Source organism: Adiantum capillus-veneris, chromosome 9, assembly GCF_014529385.1.
Source record: "Adiantum capillus-veneris isolate H3 chromosome 9, ASM1452938v2, whole genome shotgun sequence".
Classification (NCBI taxonomy): domain Eukaryota; kingdom Viridiplantae; phylum Streptophyta; class Polypodiopsida; order Polypodiales; family Pteridaceae; genus Adiantum; species Adiantum capillus-veneris.
This window is the reverse complement of record NC_140939.1, coordinates 165242760-165258511: the sequence shown is the minus strand read 5'-3', so window position 1 is coordinate 165258511 and position 15752 is coordinate 165242760. Positions and strand designations below refer to the sequence as shown.

Here is a 15752-nt window from a genome sequence, read left to right as displayed (position 1 = left end):
GTGTGCGTGGATCTCAAGAAGGTCAATGCCGCCACTAGGAGGGACCATTATCCCTTTCCATATTCAAAACATGTGCTTGAAAGAGTTGCAGGGAAGCAAACGTATAGCTTTTTAGATGGGTACTCTGGCTACGATCAAATCACAATTGCGCTAGAGGACCAAGCTAAAATAGCCTTTATAACTGAATTTGGAGTGTTTGCATTTTGTGTTATGGCTTTTGGCTTAACCAATGCCCCTGCTACCTTTCAAAGATTAATAAACACTGCTTTTAGAGAATATTTGAGGGAGTTTTGCGAAGCTTTCTTAGATGACATTTGTGTTTATTCCTTTTGGAAAGAACATCTATCATGCTTATGAAAAGTGTTTGAGAAGTGCAGATTGTATCGCATCTCCTTAAATCCTTTCAAATGCCAATTTTGGGTTAAACATGGAGTCATTTTAGGGCATATAGTGTCCAAAAATGGGATTTCCACATATAAGAGCAAAATTAAAGCCATTGCTGAATTGCCACCACCTACAAACTACAAGGGAGTTCAAAGGTTCATGGGCCATGTTGGTTATTACCGACGGTTTATTTTAAACTTTGCCGAGATAGCTCGTCCTTTGTACAAGCTCCTTATTGAGTTCCAATGGACTGCGGAGTGTGACCATGCTTATGAGTCATTGAAAAAGACCTTGACTAGCGCTCTTATTCTACGAGTGCCCGATTGGAATGTAATTTTTCATGTGCACATTGATGCATCAAACTTTGCTATTGGGTGTGTTTTAGCTCAACCAGGAGAACATAAACTGGACTACCCCATTAGCTTTGCAAGTCGTCAGTTGAATGATGCCGAAAGAAACTACACCACTACAGAGCGAGAAGGTTTAGGTATGATTCATGCAGTGAAGAAATTTCGCTACTACCTTCTGGCCAACAAGTTTGTGTTCTATGTTGATCATCAAGCCTTGTTGTATCTAGTAAATAAACCTTGTTCCACGGGAAGAATTATACGATGGTTGTTAATTCTCCTTGAGTTTGATTTTACCGTTGTGGTGAGACCTGGTAAAAGACATGTCATGGCTGATCATTTGTCTCGCATACCCAATGGTGAAGCCCCTACTGGAGTCGATGATGAATTGCCTGATACTTCTCTATTCCTAGTCAAAACCATACCTGAATGAAGTGAGAAGATTGTGAACTTTCTAGTTAATGGTTTTCCACCCAAAGAGCTTCATAAGGACATAGCTCAAAAACTGTTAAAAGAATGTGAATCTTACTCTCTCATTGCAGGAACTCTCTACAGGCTAGGGAAGGATGATATTCTTAGACGTTATGCCCGTGAGGATGAGTATTTATACATACTGCAAGAAGCCCACATGGGTATAGCCGGAGGACATTTCTCAGGGGAACTAACAGCTAGAAAGGTGTTGCAATCAGGCTATTGGTGGCCTACCTTATTCAAGGATGCATCACTTTTTGCAAAAGGATGTGATGAATTCCAACGTTATAAGATCACACAATGAAAGGATAGAATGCCCTTACATCCTGTTAAAGTGACTCAACCATTTGAAAAATGGGGTTTGGACTTTGTAGGCCCAATTAGTCCAGCATCTCGTAGCACTGAATCTTGATATATTATCGTTGCCACTGACTATGTGACAAAGTGGACGGAAGTGAGGACAACACGTAAGGCTGATGCGAGGTCAACTGCCAAGTTTCTCTTTGACAACATTATTACAAGATTTGGTTGTCCCTTTGAGATTGTGAGTGACAATGGTACTCATTTTATAAATGGAGTAATAAAAGAACTCACTACCAACTTCATGATAGCTCACCATAAGTCCACGCCTTATTATCCACAAGCAAATGGCCAAGCTGAGAGCACCAACAAGATCTTAATCTCTATCTTGACCAAAACGGTGGAAGCTCATCGCACAGATTGGGATTTAAAGCTGACTTCAGCTTTATGGGCTTATCGTACTGCATACAAAGTTGCCATTAACTGCACACCGTTTAAGATGGTGTATGGCCAAGAAGCGGTTATGCCATGGGAGTTTGTCGTTCCTAGTCTTCGAGTAGCTTCTCAAGAAGGTTGGGATGGTAACCCCTTAGTTCAGCTATTATATATCCTTGAAAGGCTAGATGAAGAGAGGCAAAATGCACTTGAGGAGAAAGATAGAAGGAAGAAATGGTTTGATCGTCATCTAAAGAACAAAGATATCAATCTTGGTGATAAATTCCTCATGTATGGAGTTCATAACAAAAAGAAGAACTTAAAATATGCGGGAAAAGGACCATATAGAGTATGTGAAATCACCCCACAAGGAACCATTCGTGTTGAGACTTTTGATGGAGTTGAAACCATTGGATTCCTCAATGGGAGCATATTTGAAAGATACTATGATCCTTTAAGCCAAGAGGAACTACGTGCCATCCATCAAAAAAAGGCAGCCAAGGCACAAACAAAATTGAAGAAGGTACAAGCTCAAGCTGAGGCTAAGGAGCGACAACAATGCATAAGACGCCAACGAGAGGCTGACCTTGGAGTTACACACACATTCCACATTGAAATTGATGAGGATTGGTTGACTCTGATACACCTCTATGATACCCTATTGAGCTAAACAGTGCCTATGGAAAAGTGTTATATAACACCTTATTGGACACTGGTGCTAAGTATAATCTGTTGTCATATGGAGTTTGGTGTCAGTTAGGGAAGCCACCTCTATCTGAGAGTACTACCCAAGTCAAGGGTGTCAACAAGAAAAAAACTACGATTTTTGGAATCTGGCACACTTCTGACAGTTATGACAATGGGGTGGTTCTTTGGTCATGCCTGCTAGAACTATGGAGAGTAATATAAACCTAGGACGCACGTGGATGATAGCCACCAAATACACTATTGATTGGGGGACAGGGGGTGTCACAACGCAGAAACCAACTCTTAGCCCTGCCACTCAAGCCATAGTCCCTGAGATATTGCCTCTTAAGGAAATAATACCCAAAACATTGCATGTCCAAGAGGTTGAACCATATGTCCCCATAGCCCAACTCTCTAGAGCTTTAACTGATGTAGTTGAAATAAAGCTTGAGACACACAAGACCCATCGCAATATAACAAAGAAAACATACAAGTGGGTCCCTAAAGCTTCTTTAGCGAGACCATCGCTAGTGCTAAAAGACAAGAGCATGGTAAGAGACGTCCCACTCGCCCCAAGAAATGTAAAAAAACGTTGCGTTGATTCCTAAAAAACTATTGGAAGCCCAAGGATACTATAAAGGAAATGATCAAATCTGGGTGCCAAAACGTAAATTGTGCTCTTACTTGTCACCGGGCCCATGTGAGCTCAATCCTGTGGCTCCAAAACAAATTGAAGATCGCAGAAAGAAAAAAATCACGGAATGCTACACAACCGTTCCAGAGCTAGTTTGGGTACTGAAGAAAGAACGATTTGTTCCACCTAGCTCAGGAACAGGGAAATCGAATGAAGCTTCTTGCTCCTCATATAGTTCCTATACGGAAATAGAAGCTTTGACAGAACCTCCACCCACCATTGTACATATCCATACAAACAAGGAAGAGTTTTCACCTCCCGTTGTAAGTTCACCACCTACAACAACGTTGCAAATAAAATAATGGGAGAGTACCTTACCACCCTTGCAACTAGATGAAACGCATAGGGCGATCGAAAACTATTGGTTAAAGCCTTCACCCATAACAACTTGTGACAATGGTTTCAAAAGGTGACAACATCATTCCAAAAGGAATGATCTACCCAAGGAAGGGGGGAGTGTTTGCTGACATCCATCATTCACTTGCTTCCCTCTCAACCTTCCTCCCTGACCTCTCAATCTCCAATCTTAGGGAATGTATATATAAAGCCTTATACTCACAAAAACAAGATAAAAAAGTAAAAGAGCAAGAGCCATAAAACAAAATCATAAAAACACATTATGCACAAAAACACGACCCTTGTAATAGTTGCACTCTAACCATCATCTATTTGTGTGTACATATATGGCTAGTACGCTAGAGTCATCCACTCCTGCCTTGGGTGAGAGGTACCCTCGTTACTTTTCACAAGTGTTTCACATGGTCTTTTCGGTGCTTGCCTGTGAATGGGATTTGGTAGGTACGCTAGCATGTGAGAGGAATTTTGAAGAGTTAGAGTGGTTGATACGTCTCTTGTCCACGACTAATCCATACTTAGTAGAGAGTGTCTCTCCCATTGCACAAGACTATCTTTTTTACCAAGACGACTATAGGCGTCTAGTGATCTTCTTAGTAAACATTGGTGCCTCTGATGATGAAGAAGATTTACATGATTATACGGATGGAATATATGGTCTCACAGAGGATGACTTTTTTTTCTTGACGACGAGGATAGGGGTTTAGCCTTAGAGTTCCCCCCTAATATCTACAATATCCTATTCCCTTGACTCTTTAGGGAGAGTGCAAATAATTAGGTTAGGGTTCCTTATGTTTTTTAATTGTTTTCAATAAGTGTTGGTACCTTTTCCCACTGATGTACCTCCTAGAGGTATTCTTTGTGTTTCCTAGTGTGTACAGGAACGTGTTGCTGTTGTTAGGATTTGAACCTTCATGGAATCTTTCTCTCGTTCACACTTCAAATCAAGCACAACCATCAACACAAACAGGTGTTTCTTGTCCATTAGCATTGCCCCTTATCTTTTTTGCATCCACGTTTTTGTGCTTTAATTGTGATTGGTAGCATAATATTCAGCACATTTGCTTAGTATCAAACATTAAATTCAATGTAATTTTTTGTCATAATCACTTGTCTAGGTTTAAAAATCAAGCAGTCCAATTAAGCTAGTTTGACCAAGCTAGGCGTTAGAGATCTTCTCTTAATACCATGGGGATGCCTTCCTAATAATCAATGGTTACTTAGGTTCTTAATCCGATTAAGGCAGCATTGTGTGCAATGTACTAGGGCTTTCTAGTGGGCTTAGTCCCTATTGACCTTTAGCTTAAGTATTATAAAGGGAGTTTACTAATGTGATGAGCCTGGGGAGGGTAACAATGTTATATGACCCCCCAAAGTTACAAAATTAAAATGCTGAAAACGTACAAACAAAAAAATTCAAAGTACCACAATGTAAAATCTTAAGCTGGAAGAGCAATCTCAACTTGATTTGGTACTTCACTCACATGTATCACCTATGGTACTAGAGCCCTAGAGGTTCCCAGTGTGGGCGCTTTTCCTTGAAAAGCAAAAAACCCAAGGCATACAAAATAAGCACACACATCAAAATTGAAACAATGTGAAAAGACTTTGGGGGGTCAAAGAAAAGGAAATAAGTCAGGCGATGATTTCATGAGCAACTCCTTTTATCGTAGCTTAACTACAAGGTCTTCTAGGTATAGCCTCTAGTCAGCCCTTGGACATGAAATACTTGGCTCTCGCGATTAAACAACTTAAATGACTGGAGAAATTTGAGAAGCTTGCCCATGGTATTAATAGTTGACCTCTAGTGGCTTTCGACCGCTAAATTAGCGACCCCAGATTTGTTTAGTTTTTGACCTTCATAATTGTTTATGCGTTTGATTATATTACAGTTTAATGTTTATTGCTGACAAATGGTTTAAGATTCTACTACCAATCAATTTGTCTGCCTAAAACTACATATGCTTTTTTATATATGAGAATGCAATTACTGTGCCAATGTTGTTTAATTTTGCAGTGGCTGAAGAAGGCTAAGGACATTTATCTCAAATGCTCTTCCACCTCAACGAACGAGCTTCAACTCAATAGCTTTTGAGGATGGAATCTACATTAGGAAGGGGGGCATGTTAACCCTCATGCACATTCCTATCACCTAATACGGATGCCGTATTATTTATTTGGTAGAGTCAGGTATCGGGCTTGTCGGTCCAATAGGAAAAGGGTAAGAGTGATCGCCGATGAGAGGCGCACTCTAACTGGAACAGTCAAGGGTTAGTTGGCTAAGCATGGGCGCCCAAGTGTGAATGGGGCGAGCTCATATAAAAGTCAACTAAACCTAAAATTCAAGGATTTCTCTCATTTGTGCAATTCAAGAGTGCTCTTGCTCCATCTCCATCTTCTTCTTCTTCATCTCCTTGTGTGTGTGTCTATGCGTGAGAGAGAGAGAGAGAGTGCGATCGAGCATTGCGACGACGGCACGATGGTGATGAAGCGGTTGAGCACGGTGCAGTGGCAGCTCCTTCTTCTTCGCGGCGAGGAATCCTCCACGACAGCAAGTGTAGAGTGGTGAGTGACACACCATCACCATCTTTGAGCTTACTAGTTTAGGCTAGTTGCATGCTTGGAGCCATTTGTGGCTCGCACATAATATATCGGTAAGTCCCTTGCATTGACACATGCGACAGACGCACACAATACTCATTCCTCTCCATCCCTCACTTAAACCTACAACTTTCAAGGCTTCTTTCATCTTCTTCACCACTCCCATCTCTCCCTTACTCCATAGCTCAAAATTATCATCTCTACACACATATAGCTCAATTCTTCTCTCTAGAATCAAACTCATATTACCATAACCTCTTCATCCTTTCACACAAAGGAAAAAAGTCAACAAATAACCAAGCTCAAGATCTACAAAAGGAGGAGTTTGATCATGGAAAATTCAACTTTTTCATGGCCACAAGAACTACACCGACAGAGTTCTACAACCACTCATTCGCTGGACGAGATAGGTGAAATTCCCTTTCCATCTTGTGGTTTCCATCAAATTGTATGTATTCTAATCCTTCTCTTACTTTTTATCATTTTACTAATCATATAATGCACCTTGAGTGCATATTCCATGTAATTTTACCCCATCCTACTAACTACAAACTACTAACACTAACCACTAACATACTAGCAAAAAATAGCCATTGACCTAACCATAAAAGACACCTCACCTCAAGCCTACATGTGCATAGTAACTCTCTCTATTTCTCTCTCTCTCTCTCTCTCTCTCTCTCTCTCTCTCTCTCTCTCTCTCTTAAAGCTCTACTTTCACCTATTCTACCATGAATAATGCTCTCTTTTGAGCCCACATCCATGACTCAAGCAGACAAAGAAGGCCCGCAATGTTTTGATATTAAAAAAAAATCATAATCCTGATTTGTTAGCTTGTAAATTAGGATTTCCAATAATCTTAATAAGGGGTCTCCAACCTATAAATTAGCCCCTCTCCTTCTTGTAAAGAATCCCCAATATCTCACATAGCACCCCAACACTCTATGCGTGAGGAGAGACTTAGGCGTAGCAACCACTTTTTGAGCTTCACTTTTGGTGTGAGAGAAGCTTTTAAGCTACACACTACAAGTGAGAGAGTGTGAGTTCAAAATCTCCAAACCACTAATGTATATGTTCCTCCATCATCAATAAATTGAGGTTTGGTGTATCAAAGGCGTGAATCGATGTTCAAACCACTACTGTATATGTTCCTCCATCATCAATAAATGGAGGTTTGGTGTATCAAAGGCGTGAATCGATGTTCAAATCTTCATCCTTCCACTTGTACAATACGGTTTCGTGAATTCAAGGTGACGTGTATTTTAAGTTTTTATCATTTGATCTTGTGTTAGTGTGTTTTCATTGCCAATTTTGTATCCATTGTAAGAGGGTATTGTGGTGAGAGGTCTCCCACACCCTAAGATTGTGTGTGTGTGTGTGTGTGTGTTTGCAATGTTTACCATTCATTAAGCATTGAGTTAGTTTTGTACAAGCTCTACGATAGCATCATAATGAACCATCTCCATTTGCAAGTCACAAACAAGGTATTACGTAAGTTCCATTTCTCTCTCTCTCTCTCTTCCCTTTGCTCTAGCTCGCTCTGCTGCATTTGGTGTGTCTTGGTGTGAGATTGATTGTGTGTGTTTTGTGGCACATCTTCTTGGTGTGACAAAATCTCTCTTGCGTCCTAGTTCGCATACCATAACTAGGTGGTGCCCTTTCACTTGTTTGGCTCTTGGTTTGTTGTTGTTGTTTCTTGCTTGTGGTTGCCCAAGCCCAGCACGAGAGCCTTGCGGGGTGTTTAGAAGTCGCCTCTCTTGTTTCCCGCCCCGGACTGCCTCAATACTTCCTAACATTCATAAACGACTCTACTAGAAAGGTGTGGGTTTATCTCTTGAAGCAAAAGAGCGATGTCTTTAGTGTCTTTTAGAAGTTCCAGCATTGGTAGAGCGTAGTGACAGTGGAGGCAAGAACATCTCTTCCAAGTTCAAGGAATTTTGCAGTAAAAGAGGCATTAGAAGATAATTTACCACACCTTACACAGGCGCCCAAAACGGTGTGGTTGAGAGAATGAATAGAACCATTCAGGAATGCGTCACTTCTATGTTGTCTATGGCCAACTTACCTCCAGAATTTTGGGGAGAAGCTGTTACAAGAGCTGCTTATTTGATCAATTGGTCACCTAGTACACCACTAAAGTACAAGGTTCTGTAGGAGATGTGGATGGGCAAAGAGCCCAATTATGACAAATTACATGTATTTGGGTGTGGGGAATTCTCACATGTGCCAAAAGCGCTTAGACAAAAGCTAGATCCCAAATCACACAAGTGCATCTTCATTGGATATGGTGTAGATGGAGAGATGGGGTATCGTCTTTGGCACCCAAAATCAAAGAAGGTTATATGCAGCTCACATGTGATATTCAATGAGTCTAAGATGCATAAAAAGCTAGTGAAGGACATTGAGTATCACAGAGTACGGTTTGAGGATGTTTCCTCACCGCTTGCTACACAGAATGTTGGACGTGCTAGTGATGCACCTTCCACTAGTACAGACACACATGTTGCTCCAGAGAGAGAGGAATCCAGTAGTTAGGCACTTTGGAGATCTACTCGTACATCTCGTGCACTTGAGCGTTTTGAGCCAGGATTAGACTACTTGCTAGTCACTAATTGCGGTGAATCCACTTGCTACAAAGAGGCCATTCAAATGGATGATAGCGTGAAGTGGGAAGAGGCTATGCAATCTAAATATAACTCAATTTTAGCCAATGAAACTTGGGAATTGATAGAGCTACCTACGGGTAAATAAGCATTGCCATGCAAATGGGTTTACAAGAATAAGTATATCACAGATGATCCCGAGCCCAAGTATAAGGCAAGATTGGTTGCAAAAGGGTTCAAGTAAATGAAAGGCATGGATTTTGATGAAGTATTTTCTCCAGTGGTCAAGATAACTACATTGCATCTTGTGTTTGGTCTAGTAGCCATCGAGGACTTGGAATTGGTCCAAATGGATGTGAAGACAACATTTCTTCATGAAGACTTGAAGAGGATGTTTACATGAAACAACCAGAGGGATTTGTGATAAATTTTGAGAAGTCAACAAGGGCAGAGTTGGTGTGTAGACTCAAGAAAGCTTTGTATGGATTAAAGCAAGGCTCATGGAAATGGTACATCAAGTTTGATAAGTACATTTGGTCCCAGGTTATGTACAGAGCGAAGACAATCACTGCTAGTACACAAAGAGGTTGAACGATGTTCCCTCATCATTCTAATTTTGTACGTTGATGGAATGCTCATAGTGAGAAGTCAAAAGATGAGATTGCACTTCTCACGGATGCCTTAAGCAAGCAGTTTACTATGAAATATTTGGGAGATGCTTGGTATGGGTATCGAGAGATATCGCAAACATGGTATACTTGAACTTTTGCAGGAAGAGTATATTCACAATTTCTTGCAACGTTTTAATATGCAAGGGGGGAAAGCATTGAGTACCACAATGGCAGCATACGAAAAACTTAGCAAGCATGATTGTCCCAAATCGGATGCTCAAAAGGCAGAGATGGAAAAGGTGTCGTATTCTTCGACAGCGTAGTATTATGTTCTCCACGGTTAGCACACAGACAGACATTGCATATGTAGTAGGAGTTCTCAACAAGTTTATGGAAAATCTAGGCAAAAAGCATTGGGAAGCACTGAAACACATCTTTAGATATGTCAAGGGCTTGGCTAGAAAGTGCTTACGCTTTGGGAACAGTGTTGCATCCATAGTTGGATACACTAATTCGGATTATGCGAGTTGTGTGGACACTAGGAGATCCACATCTTTCTACGTTTTCTTGTTCGTTGGAGTGGCAGTTTCTTGGAGATCATGTATCCATAATTGCACTTTGTCTTCCACCACTAAGGCAGAGTATGTTGCAGCTTCTAGTTCCAGTAAGGAAGTTGTGTGGTTATCTTTTCTAGTGGGAGATTTTGGTATACACTAGACTACAGTGCTACATTGTGACAGTCAGAGTGCGATTGCGTTAGCAAAGAACCCCGTGTTTCACTCCAAGTCAAAACACATAGAGGTCATGTATCATGTGGTACGGGGTATTTTGGCTAGCAAACGTGTCATAAAATCTAATATCTAACCATCCTAAATGATTTTCTCATATTAAACTGATCATTTAATGTGGGAGAATAAACGAGAACACGAGTTAGAATATAGACATGTGCTTACAGATCTATCTCAACACGGGGGCAATAGTAAAGGGTCCAAATGAGAGATAGTCTATCAAAGAGCAAGACTTAAAGACCTTAGGGTTAGCCTCATTAAAGACCTCCAAAGGTTAGTGTTAAAATTCCTTTGACCTTAGGCAAGCTAGGGTTATGCTTGAGGTGGGAACCCGGCCCAAGCTTGAGGTGCTTGTCGTGCTTGTTGTTAGACTAAGAAGCTTGAGGTGCTTCTCATGCTTGCTGACTAAGGTGCTAAGTTGCTCCATGACTAAGGTGCTTGAGGGGGTAAGGTACTCAAAAGTCAATGGATATCCCTACACAAGGGGAGGCAAGTCCTCATCGTAGGGGCTAGAGAGAGAACACATACACCCTTACACAAAGCTCCCTTGGTACAAAGAAAGCAGCGGGGACACTTGTCAACCTCCTCTTCAGGTTTATGCATTTATCAAGTCTTCTCTCTCAAAGGGGAAAGGGGGAAACTTTTCCCAAGGCTAGCAGGCTTTCTTGATATGCACCCTACATGTGATTGGTCAAGCTTGAAGGGGTTCAATGAATTTTTTTCATGAGCTAGAAGAGTGGGTTGACCAAGGAAGCTAGGGGCTAGCTTGGGGGGTATACTCTCCCACACACACACACACACATACTCTCTCTCTCTCTCTCTCTCTCTCTCTCTCTCTCTCTCTCTCTCTCTCTCTCTCTCTCTCTCTCTCTCTCTCTCTCTCTCTCTAATTCTGTGAAGTGCAAAGTGCAAGAGCTCTATCTCCTTCTCCAAGCTTATACCAACACTCTTGGCTATATCATGAAAATCCAACCAAGAGCCATGCTTCAATGCTTAAGCTTTCCATCTTCTCCGTCTTCATTACTATGCTATTATGTATGCTAGCAAGAAGAGTAATAATAAGTGAGTAACTATTTCTTTCTCCTATGAATGTTTCTTCTTCCTCTTCCCTACCCTCATTCCTTACTAGCTCTCTCCACCTTTGAAGGTGTTTGAGGCCTTGGGACTGAGACTGGGAATAGTTAATGCTTTTTACAAAGTCTATGTTATGTTCATGATGCATGAAGCTTTCCATCTTCATTGCATCACCTAGGTCACAGGGAACACAAAGAGTGTATTGTACCGAGTCTCTCTTGATGGGAGAATCTATAATACAAAAGCCTATTGGAGGGGGGACCGTCTCCACATAAATCCGGTCCTCAAATGTTGTCAATTTCTCTAAACTCTCTCTCTTGCAAAAGTATTGTTCATGCCAAGTTAATTAAGTACTATGATTATGTTGCTACCATCAATTAAGTTCACCCTCTATGTTCTCAAAGTAGTCTCACAAAAATGTTCTCTCTAATTCTCTTAATTCCGGTATTCTCAAAGTACATAGGCTAGTTCCATTACATTGGTATCAGAGCTATTGGTTTCTCTTTTCTTGCTTAAGAAGACAGTTCCTTAAGTTGTCCATGAAACATTGGGCATGTTAATTGCAATAGGGTAAGTGGGACAGGGACCTATTATCTTAATTGAGAAGGACTTAGTTTGAGGTACATCGTTGGGAACTATAGTCTTAATAATGGAGCCTCTCAGGGCTTGCCTTTGGCTTTACCATTATTGAGCTACGAGCAAGCTCAACAGGAACCATAATCAAGGTAGAAATGTTAGAACCTCTCCATCAGTCTTTGCAATCAATAGTGTCTAAACCATGGGTGTGGCTCCTTGAGGACTGATTTTCAAAGGTAAAGAAGAGTAGCGACTAAGGTTTTTGAGGGTACCAAAGCACAAAATATTCTATACATAAGTATAATTAGCATGTCTAACAATAACCAAGAGAGTAGAATGAACATTGATAACCTTGATTTTGCACATGAAGATGCTAATGATGATGCCCCCATGTTTATCAATTATCTAGGTTGCAGCAAGCTATGGGCAACCCTGCTTTGCAATCCGAAGTTACTCAACAACTTCGCGCTTATGGGATTTCCCTTCCTCTCCAAGAGGAGAGAGATCTTAGGAGGCCTCTTGATGAGAACCCCAAAAGAAGACTCTCTCCCATACAAGAGGAGGAATCCAAAGAACAAGAAAGTAATGAATCCCTTAGTTCCTCTGAGGATGTGGCTCCACGAAGACGGCAGTCTAGACGGTCGCCAACTCCTCCCAAGAGGAAATGATCAACCCATAGTCCTTCTCTTCATCACTCCAAACGGGAAGAGACGAAACAAAGGAATAAAAGGGCAAGAAAGAGGTTGCCCTCTTCTCCTTCTTCTTCACCTTCCTCCTCTTCCGACTTACAAAAACTATGGCTATTCTCCAAGAGAATACAAGAGGGGAGGACATCACAAATCTTACCCTGCATGGCAAAGGTCCCAAAAGCTCAATAAGTTCAAAGAGGGAGGAAAGAGTTTCTCTTTTATCACCTATGATGGCACCTTTGGTGCTATTGATAAAGTATTGGCCTTCATTGAACAGTTTGATGCAGCCTTTGAGACGAGGGCTTCACGGAGTTCTCCAAGGTATACCATGTGCACTTCCAAAAATCGGCTCATCAATGGTGGGCTAACGTTCATGGCAACGGAAAATCCCCAAAGACATGGAAAACTCTACGAGCTTCCATCATGAAGCAATTCCTTGTAAGCGATGCGAAGGAAAAAGTGCTTACCGATTGGAAAAGTTTGAAGCTTCTCTCTCATGAGTCTACCCACAAATATGTGGACAAGTGGAGCTGTGGCGTGAGCGCTAGGGGTGTTGCTCTATTGTCACCAATCGGTGGTTTTGAGCCAGGTGGTGGCACGTTGAGGTGGTGGGTGCCTATGGCGAACAGTATTGATGGATGGATGACAATGGTTGACCTCCAACAATGTTGCACAATGATGATGTGGCGATCCTTCCCATGTGGCCTGTAAGGCTCCTTTTGGAGAGGGAGAGAGGTAGGGCAAAGGTCCCCCCCCACGTGATATCATAAATGGTGAGGGGAGCAATCATATGCACACACACACACACACACACACACACACACACACACACACAGAAAGAGAGAGGGATAAATGAAATGATATATTAACGTCTTGAAAGGCCAAAGTGACCTATGAGACAAAAGAGTTTACCAATGGTGAATCTGATACAATGTTTGTGTAAAAGACTGAAAAGTAAAAACTGAAAAACGGAAAAACTGAAACTGAACCGAGCTAAAGTGAAATGGAACAAGATGAAATGAAATGAAATGAAATGGGATGAAATTAAATTAAATGAGAGGATAAGATGCTAGAATCAAGATCCTATCCTATGATATCCAACATCGGTCTCACACAAAAAAAGATGTTTTTTTAATAGCTTTTGGTTTACTTATGCACACGGGTTAGGGACCTTCTGTATCGATACAAGTTGCACGTAGCTCGCGGCGGGAAAAACCAACTCAAATGGAGTAAAGTTGGTCGCCACTTTGTAGAACGTCCTGTAGGCCCATATGCACTTTTCTAGATAGATCTCCCATTTTGTCTTCTGCTTATACACATACTTTGTCAGCATCTTGATGATTTTTCCATTGGCACTCTCCACCAGACCATTGCATTGGGGATGATAAGGCGAGGAAAATTGATGTTGAATCTTTAGTATTTCCACCAATGCCTGCATAAGCTTGCTTCTAAATCCTTGGCTTCTATCTGAAATGAGTACCCACGGAACTCCAAAATGGCAACAAATGTTATAAAAAACAAAGTGGGCTACAACTTGTGCATTTATAGTTTTGGCTTCGACCCACTTGGTGAGGTAGTTGATGGCTACCACAACATACTTCTTGCCACTTGCCGACTTAGGGAGTGGACCGATAGCATCCAAACCCCACTTCTCAAAATCATTTTGAGCAACAATGGCCCCTTGTGATTCAGCTACCAAACACCTCTCTCCCATAGTTTGGCATTCATGGCAGGTCTTGCACCAATAGTGCACATCCTTCACTACTGAAGGCCACCAAAAACCCACTCTCAACACTTGAAACAATACTTGACCTTTCCCATGGTGTCCGCTCTCCTCATGACACTACTCTAGCACCAAGTTAATCTCTTCTTTATAGAGCACTCTCCTCAGCACCCCGTCCCTACTGTAGGTCATTAGGCCTTCACCTACTAATGTAAATTTGCGAGCTTTTTGAACTATCCTTCTTCTCTACAGTTTAGACAAACCTTGAGTACACTGCCCTGTACTTAAAAAATCTTCCACCTCCTTCAATGATTCCCTACCTTTGTATGTGGCCGGGGCCACATATATGCCTGCGACATGTACCTGCACCTTACTGCTTGCTAGCTGGTTGCCTCTTGGTTGTGCTCTCTCTTCACATGCTTGAACTGGATTTCCGTAAAGAACTTCAACAGTTTTTTGATGGCAAAGAACCAATGCTTTAAGGAACTGTGCTTTACCTTCCATTGGCCTAATAATTGCTTGATGACCAATAATGCATCACCTTTGATCACCAACTTGGAAATACCAAACTCAACGCATTGTTTCAAACCTAGATGGAGGGTGAGATATTCCACTTCATTGTTGGTATGGACATCCTCCAAATCATAGGCTTTTGAGATGATTACCTTGTCGTGTGGATTGTGTATCACCACACGTCCACTAGCTTTCATTATCACCCTCCTATATGCACCATCAAACCATATGGTAAAAGCTCCCGCCAGGTCTGGATCCTCTCTGACTTCATCTCTTACCACTCTTGGATAAATTGGCAAATCTACGGCCTTGCTGACCAAAATGTCCGCCAAATGGGATCGACTTGTATGGTCGATCTTGAACTCAAACTTGAATTCTTGTAACTCTATCACCCACTTCATGATCCGCTTCCCTGGCTTTAAGTGTAACACCACTTCAGGAAACAGATTGTTAGCCGTCAACACATTAAATTTATGCACAATGAGGTACACTTTGAACTTCCTCCAAGCAAAAACTAATGCCATGACCCACTGCTCCGCTTCAGTGTAAGTCACCTCTCTAGGACTTATCACCCTGCTTTTGAAGTAGATATGCTTATAGCTCCTTCCTACCTTTTGTAGTAATACCACCCCAATAGCCATGGTACCTACCATCATTGCCACATAGACATCATACTCTTGGCTTGGAGGGCACACAGTTGGCAACTGACACAAAATTTCTTTCACCCTGTCAAAAGCTTCTTGAGCATCTTCATCCCATTCAAAGCCATGCATCTGTTGAGCCCTCTTTTGGAGAGGATACACATACTGTGACAACATCCAAAAAAAATGCGACAAGTACTTCAGCTTATGTACAAAGGAGGCCAAACCTTGCACACTAGAGGGAGGATCCATCAAGACTAG

At 41.6% G+C, this 15752-nt stretch overlaps 1 pseudogene; it reads right to left on the bottom strand.

Annotated features, from left to right (window-relative positions):
- Window positions 1-15491, bottom strand: part of LOC147451528 (uncharacterized) — a 39354-nt pseudogene extending 23863 nt beyond the window's left edge.
- Window positions 15492-15752: the final 261 nt, after the last annotated feature.